This window comes from Onychomys torridus, chromosome 3 (genome assembly GCF_903995425.1).
Source record: "Onychomys torridus chromosome 3, mOncTor1.1, whole genome shotgun sequence".
In the NCBI taxonomy this organism is placed as follows: domain Eukaryota; kingdom Metazoa; phylum Chordata; class Mammalia; order Rodentia; family Cricetidae; genus Onychomys; species Onychomys torridus.
The window spans coordinates 67,675,128-67,687,080 of NC_050445.1; the positions used below are offsets into that span (position 1 = coordinate 67,675,128).

An 11,953-nucleotide genomic window follows, 5' to 3' on the forward strand; every position below is an offset into this window, starting at 1 on the left:
TTGTTGTTTAATATTTCTATTAGAAGAGGAAGGCTTGTCCCCTGCACCTGCCTTGGTGAGCAGATGAGTTTTGGCTGGTTATTGCTATTGTTCCTAGTTCTGCTATGGAGTGTGCAATAAAGTGATCACAGGTCTCTTCCTCCTGGGAAGTGTTTTGCTTTTATACTCAGAGGAGATTCAGGTTGTAGGAATGCCTCCCAAGTTTCCACTGTCAAGGCTAAGAGGCATTTCAGCTCAGGGGTTAGGAATGGAAGGTCCTAGAAAGCTCAAAATTTTCTCTTATCAGCAGAGGATTGAAATGCACTGTGAGATGTATCACAGTTGGAATTTTGAAAGCATTGTCCCCGGGGGAAGAAATGATAGCAGAGCAGAGTATTCCTTTGCCTAATTTATATTTCCTGTTGTGCAGAAATATCCATCAATTGTGCATTAAAAATAATCAAAGTCTCCCTATCCTGAGACAGGATTATTTCTAATTTTGACAAGGTCCCCAGACAAAGTAGCTTTTATACACCATTATGCAAGTTTTCACAAAGCAAGCATTAGCAGCTTTGTCCCACTTTGTATTACCAGCAAAAGAAAATATTCTTGATATTTGCTAATGAAATCTACAAATCAAGCCACATTTGAATTGAGACCTAGGAGAGCACTTCTATTAATGGTTTATGGTACTTACATAAAAGAACATAAAGGAACCTGAGAGATTTTTGTGTCAGGATGAAACTGAAATGCATTATTGCTCACCAATGAGAGTATACAGGATTTTTTCACAAAATGGATTCTGGCTAACTTAATATTCTGCTATAAGAGTCATTTTACCTTATGGATGTGTATTATTAGCCAACTTTATGGTACAAAGTATATTGCATTTATATGTCTAGTGAGGCCTGATCCAGCTTTTTAAAATTGTACTTAATTAAACACTAGTGCCTCATTGAACCTACTTGCTCTGGAGGGAAGACAAGTATAAGATCACATGAGCCATTGCTGTAAATATAGTATGGGTCAATTATAAGCAGTTGTTTATGCTCAGGGTGGGTAGGCAAAGGATATCCAGCCATGGCTAACCTGACCCTCCCACACTTAGTTTCTACTGCTTTAAAGAAACAACTTTGATCAAGAAATTAAACAAAGCCAATTAAAGTGGCCTCAAGTCTCACCTGAGATGATAAGTAAGTCCCACAGAAACTTTGGAAACTATTGTGTAATGTTCATAGTTAGAATAGGTGTGTGGTAAGTTAGATGTGCAATGAAAATTAAAGAAATAATCTTCTGCTCATAGTTTCATCTACAGCTGGAGTTTAGCCTTTAAAATTTTACTTGCTATATAAAACATTGTATGTATGAACTTATGCATATGAAGATATCCTTATGTATCAACAGGAAGATATGATCTAAAAATTACTCATGAAAGGAACTATCACAGGATAGAACATTGATTTTAAATTCAGTTTGATTGGAAGGTTTTCTTAGTAAGAACACAGCTCTAGTTCAGTCTTTTCAATGACTGTCTATATTTTCATTGTATGAATGGATCAAAATTTATCACTGTCTTTGTTGAAGTGTAATGTGATTTTATTTCTGTGACTATAAATAATGTTGCCTCAAATATCCACATAAAAATTTATCGAGGATATGCATTAAATAAATACCCAGAGACTGAATTGCTAGGTCAAAGGTGGGGGGCTTTGAAATGTAGATAATTTAACAATTTGTTGTGTGATAGATTAGTCCAAGTTTATAATCCTGTTTACAATCACTGCTTCAGTATTGTCCCACAGTAACCCCTTCCTCACACTTTTAAAACCCAAAGCAGCTTTTGGCCCACAATTAGTTTCTCATTATTTATGGTAACAATCTTGGGCCAGGGTGATCTGCTTGGAAAAACTTTTATAACAAAGTAAATGATTGGAAATGAAAATAATATTACTTTTATCCTTTATTTACATGGGAATTTAGACTGCCTAGAGGATTTGAAGCCTGAATTAAACAGTTTATCCTTGAGATCAGTTAAGTAATGTATATGAACTTGAGTTAGCTAGATTTAGTGGCTCATGGCAATTTGCCTACTCGGAACCGCCAGACAGACCCTACTTGCCTTTGGTTAGTCTCAGGCAAAGGTTTCCTGATGGTTGTTATGATTTTTCTTCCAGAGGAAAGTGTGAACTCAGTTTCTCACTGTCACAAGTTATGGAGTGGCATTTCCCACGTTTGAGGAAATTGCAGGGGCCAACACATTCAGAGAAGAGTTGATAAGCCTTGCCCTGGGAAAACTACCTTTCTGATGATGTCATCTCCCTTGGCAGGTTAGTATCTGTTATGATTTTTAATTATTTATTTTTCTTCATTATTTTCCTCAGACATCTTCTGTAAAAGAAATAATGGATTACTGTAGCTATTAATACTTTATATGTTTTCTGGTCTTTTCTTGCCAATGTTTTGCACAATCAGAAAAAAGCTACTTGCCAAAGCTATGAAATAAAAAAGGTGTCACAAATACCCATTTTAACCTGTGTTTTACTTGTTATTTCCAGTTCGGCATACTGTGTTCTCAAACTGGGCTCTGTTGATTGCATCTTTCTGCAGTGGAGGTCGGATTCTGAATGGTCTCACAGTCCTGATGCTGTTCTTCTGTTTCTCCTGGGTGCTTTCTTGCCTTTGACTTTTATTACTATTTTTTATTGTATTTGCATGTTTTATTTAATTATTGGAAAAAAAACAGTAATTCTCATCGTGGCTATTCCTCCACAAAATTTTCATTAAATTCAGGAACCAGTGGAGTATAAAGAGATTTCCTCTTAAACCAAATTGAATTTCAGAGTTGCTTTTGTCTCTACATATTGTGGTACAGTGAAAGTTTCATTTGGATTTTCTACATTTGGAGCAGGCTCTTTCAAGGAGGGCGTTTGCACTGTAATCACTGGGAGGGTTGGCCTCTGAAAGCAGCTTTCTCTCCTCCTTAGTTTTGGTGGACTCTCTCTCTCACTAGCTGTTATCTGGACAGGCATTTGCACTTGGTCTGCATCTATCTCCTGGTTCATCTAGGCTTCATTACGCCTGGTTGACCTGAATTGGCCCTGTTCTCTGTCTTTTATTCACACTGGCTCCCGGATGGCCCTGTCAGTATGTGCTGATGGTAGGCATTCATTTTGTTCTTGGCTGAGTTCCCCATGTGGAGTTGTGGTTGAGTGCCTGAATCTTCTGTGATGACAATGCCAACTCTACCTCTTTATCTGCTCAGCTACCCTTCAGATACCCTTCACTTCAGGCTGACAAATGTTTCACATTTATTTAGTGGCAATTACATCATTTTATGGTGGGAGTGTTGTTTGGCTTTTTTTTTTTTTTTGAAAGTGAACTCTGGTATTGAAATAAATAAGATATAATTGTAACTAGTTAAATCCCTATATTATCTGGGTTTATTTACATACAATAAATTTAGTATTATATGTAGTTTTTGAAAACATAAATGGTACTATTCTTTTTGAGAATAACATTTTCTCTAAATATAATATCTATCTTTAAAGTTATTTAATTTTGCACTGAGATAGTTGTATGAAAATTCCATCTTATCTATCTATCTATCTATCTATCAATCATCTATCTATCTATCATCTATCTATCTATCATCTATCTATATATCATCTACCTGTCTGTTATCTACCCATCTATCTTCTGTCACACTTTTTTTTCCTATTTTATAAAATTTAACATGAGACTGTTCTGATTTCAACTTTAATCTCTTAATTTCAGTTTATGGGATGATTTAGTTTTGATTAAATTTGAGTATCAATCATAGAACTTAGTGGATAATTGGGCTTGGTTAGTCACTTATCCTTATATTCATTCTCTATTTTCTTATTAATAAAATGGGGGAAACAATTCTTACTTTAAGACTTGAAATTTGGAAGTCATGAATGAAAATAATAGAACTATCATGATTTATTAGTAAAAGTTATATGCAAATGTTTAATATTCTTATTTGCAGACAAATAAAATAATTTCAAGTTTTATATTCCTAAATATTTCTTAAAACCAACCTACAGGATTGCAATTGGAAAATTCTTCATCTGTGTAAATTTCTCAGTTCTTTTTACCCGTTCAGTGGCGTTTGACACTTTTCAAGGACCAGTGATCAGCTGTGAGAGATTTCAAACAAGAGGCTGATGTAATTGGATACATACTTTTCAAAGGTCACTAGGCTGAGTGTGGAAGTGAAGTGAAGTCAGACAGTGGAGTGATCATTCAGGAGGCTGTTGGAGTGACCACCAAAGAAGATGATGGCATCTGGATGGGCAGGGAGCAACACAGGCTGATGGAAGTGTCAAGGTTTTAGCCTGATCAGCTAGAAGGAATTTCTGTGTTGGCAAACAGGAGCATTATAAGACTTTTGGTGCTTCTTGCTCAGATGGGGAACACTGAAGAGATTTACAAGTCAAAATTTGCTGCTTTTCACAGGGATAGGAAACACAGAAAAGGAACACATTTGTGGGAGAATCTATTGGTTATTTCCCTACAAATTACAAGTGACCTATTTGCGGGCTTAATTATCTTAAAGCTGTGTATATTTTCCTGAAATCCAAGAAGATAGTCACCTAGTGATGGTGATTGAGGCCATAGAAATAAGTAAATTGTTTAGGGAGGAATTTATACTCTGAAAGAGAAAAGGTTAAGATGGTATCTTTTAAACCTAAACAGAAGAGGCCCATTCTCTTAGTAAGGACTGGCTGAAGCTATCAAAAACTGTGGCCCTGCCTTTATCTCAGGCAATCGGAACTGCACAGAAGAGTGGTCAGTCATTAGGACAGTGTTCCTTTCCTGCTGCAGCCACACAGATGCTAACTAGGATCAGAAGTGCAGAATCTACAGGATTTAGCAAACTGGAGGACATCATGTCTTCCAGCTAAAGCTGCATTGGTCAACTAAAGGTGGCAACCTGGATAAATGTGCACTTAAGAGTGGCAAGTGAGAAACTAGACATAGAAAAATGGACAGTCTGCTTCTGTGGAGCACATGCTTAGTCACGTAAGTGAATGAGATATAAAACACCCATGAAGGAGAGATGGGGCCATTTTCATTTTGAGATAGTCTCTGCACATTTGAATTTCCCTTGGATGAAGAGTATAACAGAAGAAAATAAAGCTAACAGGAGAAAACAGAGAATGGATAAGCAGCGTGGGGGGGGGGGGGGGGGGGGGCAAAGGAGGCAGTTGTGGATGGTATCCCAGAACTGAGGGAGGCATGAGTATTGGGATTCTGACAGCTTTTCCTGTGACAGGAAGAAAAGAAAAAATAGGCAGGGTTTCAAACTGTGAGTTGTGTCCATTGGAAGGGTATATTTTTCTCTAGATATGTAATGAAAGCAATTTACCGGCTTATGGAGGAGCAGAGGGAGTCTGAAGATAATGGAAATATTTGAAACAGGTGCCTTGAGGAGTGAATGAAGACCCTAAACAAGAAAGTAGCAGAAAGTTTGTCAAATTTCCATTCTTACCAATAATGGATCAAGATTTTTGTCTTCAACCCTAGCTAGCACTCCTTATGTCTTGTCTCTTTGGGAACAGGTTGCTGATATCTCATTGTAGGTTTCAAGTGCATTGATCTAATGCTAACGATGTCGACAACTGGTTTAAAACTGTTGGCTTTCTGAAGTCTTTTTAGAGAAATGTCTATTGAAATCCTCTGGCCACTTAACTATTGTGGTGATTCCCTATGAGATGCAGGGCGGCTTGCAAACACTTCCTTCCTTCTCTGGAGTGTCTCCACTCCGTTGATATTTCCTCGCTGTGCAGAAGCATTTCAGCTCAGTGCAACCCCACTGGCATCTGTTTTCACTGCTGTTTCTTGTGCTTTTTGTGTCATAGTCAAACAATCATTGCCCAAACTAGTGTCAAAAAACACCCCTGCTTTCCCTTTGTAGACCGGTGAGTTCAGGTCTTTCTTTAATCCATTTTGAATTGATTTTCGTGCAGGGCTTGAGTTAAGGTCCTAATTTTATTCTCCTGTAGAGGATGAGGTGATTTCTCTAACACCATTTATTGATGAAACTGTTCTTCTCCCACTGTGAATTCTTGGAGGATACAATGAACGTTTCTGAAAACAATCGTAACTAGAACTGTTAAGTGACTTACCAGTCCCACCTCTGAGAGTGTACGTCTACAAACAAAATCGGAATCTCAGGAAGATACCTGGACTCTCCTGTTCATTTCAGCACTGACAACAACAGCTATAACAGACAGCCTAATTGCCTGTGGTGGATGGATGGATAAAGATTAATGAAGACACGCACACACACACACACACACAAACAAATACCCTGGAATATCATCGAGCATTTAAAAATAAGTTCACAAGTTCTTAGATCAGTCTGCAGTGAATTATGCTGAGGAACATCTGCCAGATATGTGTTCACTTAAATATGGAATTTAAAATATAATTTTGTGGAGACAGAGAGCAAAATGGAAATACAGTATACAACAGTGCGACCATGGTTAACAGTACTAAATATACTAGAAATTTGATTAAAAATAGTTAGGCTTTTTATTTGATACAGGGTCTTCCTGCTTAGCCCTGACTGTCCTTGAACTTAGTATGTAGCCCAGGCTGATCTCAAACTTACAGAGATCCTCATACCTCTGTGCATTTTGGTGCTGGGATTGAAGACATGTGTCACCATGCTAGCCATAGGTACAATTTTAAGAATAAAATATGATTTTAATGGTAAAAGGAAATTAAAAATTATCTTCTTGATAGATAATTATTGGGCTTAAATTGAAATACTTCAGGTCTTAGATAACATCATTTCAAAAGGGACTTTGGTCTTAGCTAGATTATTTACTGTTCTATTTTTGCAAGTTCATAGCATTCTTAGCTGCTCTTGGCCTTGATTCCTTTTGGACAAAGAATTGCAAGACAGTTTGTTTGCTTTATTCTTTCAAAATAGCCTCTCTTTCATCAACTAACTTTACTATAAAAATAAATTGTTGCTGAATATAAGATTTAAAGGTTTATTTTTCCAAAATTTTTTTCTTAGTGCTATATTCCTATACTCTCTCCATTAATTACAAAATTGACCTTGTTTTTATGCCTTTCTAACACAAGAAAAATATTGAGACGGTGTGTTCCCTAAAATTAAAATGTCATATATAAGTACATGGGAAGATACTAGATGGTCAGTATTAACTGTCAATCTCACTGGGCTGGTGTTTGGATAGCAACATTCTGGGTGTGCTTTTGAGGGGGACTTTTTGATGAGAGTAATGTTGGTATCTGGCCAATGGGAGCCTCATCTAATGAACTCAAGTCCTACGTCATGCGGAGGCTGAGTGCAAAGGAGCTCCTTCACTTGGCTACTTGAGCTGAGCTGCCACTCTTTCCTTTCTTCAGAAGAACTAGACTTCAGTGTCTGTGAATCTCAACCTGGTGGCTTTATGCTGCACTACCCACTGATTGCCCTCGTTCTCCAGCTGGCCAGCTGTAGAATGTGTTATTTTGCAGGCCACACCACCATATGGGTCAATTACCAATAATCAATGTCTCCTCCATATGCTTCTCTTTACCTTACAATTGATGGCATGACAGGTAAACCCATAGTGATGGAAGCTTGCTCATATCTTGCTCTTGACAGATCAAGAAGCAGAGAGGTCAGATGAAGTCAGGCCGGGCCTTAATCTTTATGGTATCTCCCCCAGTGAAGCACTTCTTTAAGTGGGGACTCATCTAAAGCTCATCTAGCTACCTCCCTCCCTACCCATTTCTTTGTTTCTATTGGCTTTATTTCACTGGAGAATCTTAACTTACACAGATGTGAAATGAATACTAAGTATTGAAAATATCACGTTATGGGTTAGGGATGTAGCTCAATTGTGAGAATGCTTGCCAAGCATTCATGAGGCCCTTGGTTTAATATCTGGCATAATATAAATTGGGCATGATGGCACATACCTTTAATTCTAGTACTAGGGAGATGGAATCAGGAGGATCAGAAATTCAAGGTTTGGCTGGAGAGAAGACTCAGCAATTAAGAGCACTTGCTGCTCTTGCAGAGGACATAGGTTCACTTCATAGAACTTACATGGTAGCTTACAACCATCTGTACCTCAATTTCCAGGGGATCCAGTGCCTTTCTCTGATCTTCACAGGCACAAGGAACACATATGTATATGCAGACAAAACATACACATAAAGTAAATAAGTCTAAAAAATTAACCAAATATGAGAAATTCAAAGTCATCCTCAACTAAATAACATGGTGAGTCAAACCTGGAATAAATGAGACCTTAACTCAACCAAAGGGAAAGAAAAATTTAAAAAGCAGAAAAGAAAGGAGAAAGCAAAGAAGAAAAAGGAAGACATTACACTGTATTTAATGAATATGTACATTGCTATATATTAAAAAATTAAAATAAGGATCAAGGAGAAATTATAAGTATCTGATTTGTTTTTACATATAATTATCACATGACATCCTATATGTAGAATTAAGATAATAATTAATAAAAAATAAAAAGTGCAGTACTCATAAAGGTTTTGTTCTTTTTAGGAACAGAGGACAGGAGATGAGAGGTATCCATGGAAACAGAGCTAGAATATAATCTACTTTATAGATGCATTTTTTGGCATATGTTTTCAGTGGTCTGCATTAAATTATAGTAGTTGCTTACATTTTCAAATTGAACTTTCATTTATTTATTTGAAAATGCAAAGATAACTATGTGTTATGGTCATAAGACTTAACTATCCTACTGACCTGCTCAGTGTGTCTCATTGTATATGATTTCTTCAGATAAACAACTAGATAATTATTTGGATAAAAACCATGTTTCTTTTTTATAATCTATAACGCATTATTCACCTTAAGGATCATGGTAAATATTCAACACTCATGGTAAAGCACATCATGTCTTCTTTTGACCAGATATCCACGAGTTATGTAATGTTGTTTCTATGGTGTAGATGCAGAATGTCCCCAAAACTCACCTGCTAAAGGTTTGGTTGCGAGGCTTTGTGCTATGGACATTTAGGAGATGAGACCTACTTAGAAAGTAGATCATTGGAACCATGCCCTTCAAAGGATATTGGAATCTTACCCATCCCTTGCTTCTGTTTTGCTTTCTGGCTTCCGTGAGTTGAGCAGACCCCTCTGTTGTGTGCTCCCTCTGTGATGATACTCCTCACCACAGGTCAGAACCCAGGAGAACTAACTGACAGCAGACTAAGACCACTGAGAGCATAAGCCAAAGAATGTTCTTCTTTAAATGGTTTTTCTACTGTATTTTATAACAGCAGTGGAAATTGGATACAGTGTCTTTCTTAATTTTATTTTTGACCAGTTGTGGTTTTATAGTAATTTTAATATTTTCTATAAATAATTTGTAATAGAATTTATCAGGAAATAAAGATATTATTCAGTGAATAATAGATAGTTTGACAAACCAGAAGTCTGAAGATCAGCTTTAATATAAAACTTTTTCGATCAATAATAACTTCATAAAATTCTTTTTTTCCCTTTTTTAAAAAATTATTACGTGTTTTAATTTTATACATCAGCCATGGGTTCCCCTGTTCTCCCCCCCTGCCCCACCCTAACCTTCCCTCCATGCCCTCCCCTCCATTCCCATGTCCTCCAGGACCAAGACATCCCTGAGGATTCATTTAAACCTAGTGGATTCAGTACAGGCAGGTCCAGTCCCCTCCTTCCAGGCTGAGCAAAGTGTCCCTGTGTAAGCCCAAGGTTCCAAACAGCCAGCTCATGCACTAAGGACAGGTCCCAGTCCCACTGCCTGGATGCCTCCCAAACAGTTCAAGCTATTCAATTGTCTCACTTATCCAGAGGGCCTGATCCAGCTGGGGGCTCCACAGCCTTTGGTTCATAATTCATGTGCTTCCATTCATTTAGCTATTTGTCCCTGTACTTTTTGAGATCTTGGATTCAACAATTCACGCTCTTGCAGTCCCTCCTCCTTCTCTACAGTTGGACTCCTGGAGCTCTGCCTGGGGCGTGGCCTAGGATCTCTGCATCCACTTCCATTAGTTATTGGATGAGAGTTCCAAGACGACTGTTAGTGTATTTAGTCATCTGATCACCAGACTAGGTCAGATCAGGCTTTCTCTCGACAATTGCCAGCAGTCTACAGAGGATGTATCATTGCGGATATCTGGGGACCTCTCGAGCACTCTGCCTATTCCTGTTCTCATGTGGTCTTCATTTATCATGGTCTGTTATTCCTCATTCTCCCTTTCTGTTTTTGATCTAGCTGGGATATCCTGCTCCCCTAAGCTCTCTTTCCCTCGAACCTTACCCTTCATTACTCCCACTGTCGTCCAGGTTGTTCATGTAGATCTCATCCATTTCTCTGTCATTAGGTGATCCCTGGGTCTTTCCTAGGGTCCCATTTTCTAGGTAGCATCCCTGGAGTTGTGTAGCAGTCTAGTCATCTTTGCTTTACATCTAGTATCCTACTGTGAATGAGTACATACCATGTTTGTCCTTCTGAGTCTGGGTTCCCTCAGTCAGGATGATTTTTTCTAGATCCATCCATTTGCTTGCAAACCTCATGATGTCATTGTTTTTCTCTGCTGAGTAGTACTCCATTGTGTATATGTACCATATTTTCTTTATCCATTCTTCAGTTGAAGGGCATCTAGGTTGTTTCCAGGTTCTGGCTATTACAAACAATGCTAATATGAACATAGCTGAGCAAATGCCCTTGTGGTATGATTGAACATTCTTTGTGTATATGCCCAAGAGTGCTATAGCTGGGTCTTGGGGGAGATGGATTCCCAATTTTCTAAGGAGGCACCATATTGATTTCCAAAGTGGCTGTACAAGCTTTCATTCCCACCAGCAGTGGAGGAGAGTTCCCCTTGCTCCACATCCTCTCCAGCATAAGCTGTCTTCTGTGTTTTTGATCTTAGCCACTCAGACAGGGGTAAGGTGGTATCTCAGATGGATCAAAGACCTCAACATAAATCCAGTTACTCTGAACCTGATAGAAGAGAAAGTAGGAAGTACTCTTGAATGCATTGGCACTGGAGATCACTTTCTAAATATAACACCAGTAACCAGACACTGAGAGAAACAATCAATCAATGGGTCCTGTTGAAACTGAGAAGCTTTTGTAGAGCAAAGGACACGGTCAACAAGACAAAGTGACAGCCTACAGAATGGGAAAAGGTCTTCACCAACCCCACATCTGAGAGAGGGCTGATATCCATAATATATAAAGAACTCAAGAAATTAGACATCAAAATGCCCAACAGTCCAATTAAGAAATGGGCTATAGAACTAAACAGAGAATTCTCCACAGAGGAAGTTCAAATGGCTGAAAGACATTTAAGGAATTGCTCAACATCCCTTATAAAATTCTTAATCTGACCAATCTTCTTGTAGTCTACAAATTTCATGTTGAATAGAGTCTTTCAAGATGTAGTGATCCAATGATACAGAAAAAAATAGATTAACCAATATTACAAGCACAAATTTATAGAGAATTTAGGTGCTAGCAAGGATCCTATGTATTCATTTTTATTTATTTTGGTTTTTCAAGACAGGGTTTCTCTGTGTAGTCCTGGCTGTGTTATAATTTGCTTTGTAGACCAAGCTGGCCTCAAACTCACAAAGATCTGCTTCTGCCGCCCAAGTGCTGGGATTAAAGGTGTGCACTGCCAATGCCTAGCCTATTGTTTTTATTTTTATATTTGGGCTCATGTGTCTTTTTATTACTAATTTAAAAATGTTTAAGATGTATAAAAACATGTTACAACATTTTAAGAAACTACCCAAAGACAATTTCTTTTCACTCCTTCCCTTCATTTCCCTGTAATTTTGTTTTAAATTTTCAGTTCCAATCATAAGTATTATAGACTGAATTGTTTTATCTCTCAATTCATGCTGAGGACCTAACCTCCAGTGTGGCTGTCATTGCAGATTAGCTTATAAAGGTATAATTAA

General features: G+C 37.8%; 1 non-coding gene across 1 annotated transcript; it reads right to left on the reverse strand.

Moving 5' to 3' along the window:
• Positions 1 to 2,151: 2,151 nt before the first annotated feature.
• On the reverse strand, positions 2,152 to 2,314 carry LOC118580988. Its single transcript, XR_004944636.1, has one exon. It is a non-coding gene; the product is annotated as a U1 spliceosomal RNA (small nuclear RNA).
• Between the last annotated feature and the right edge of the window lie 9,639 nt (positions 2,315 to 11,953).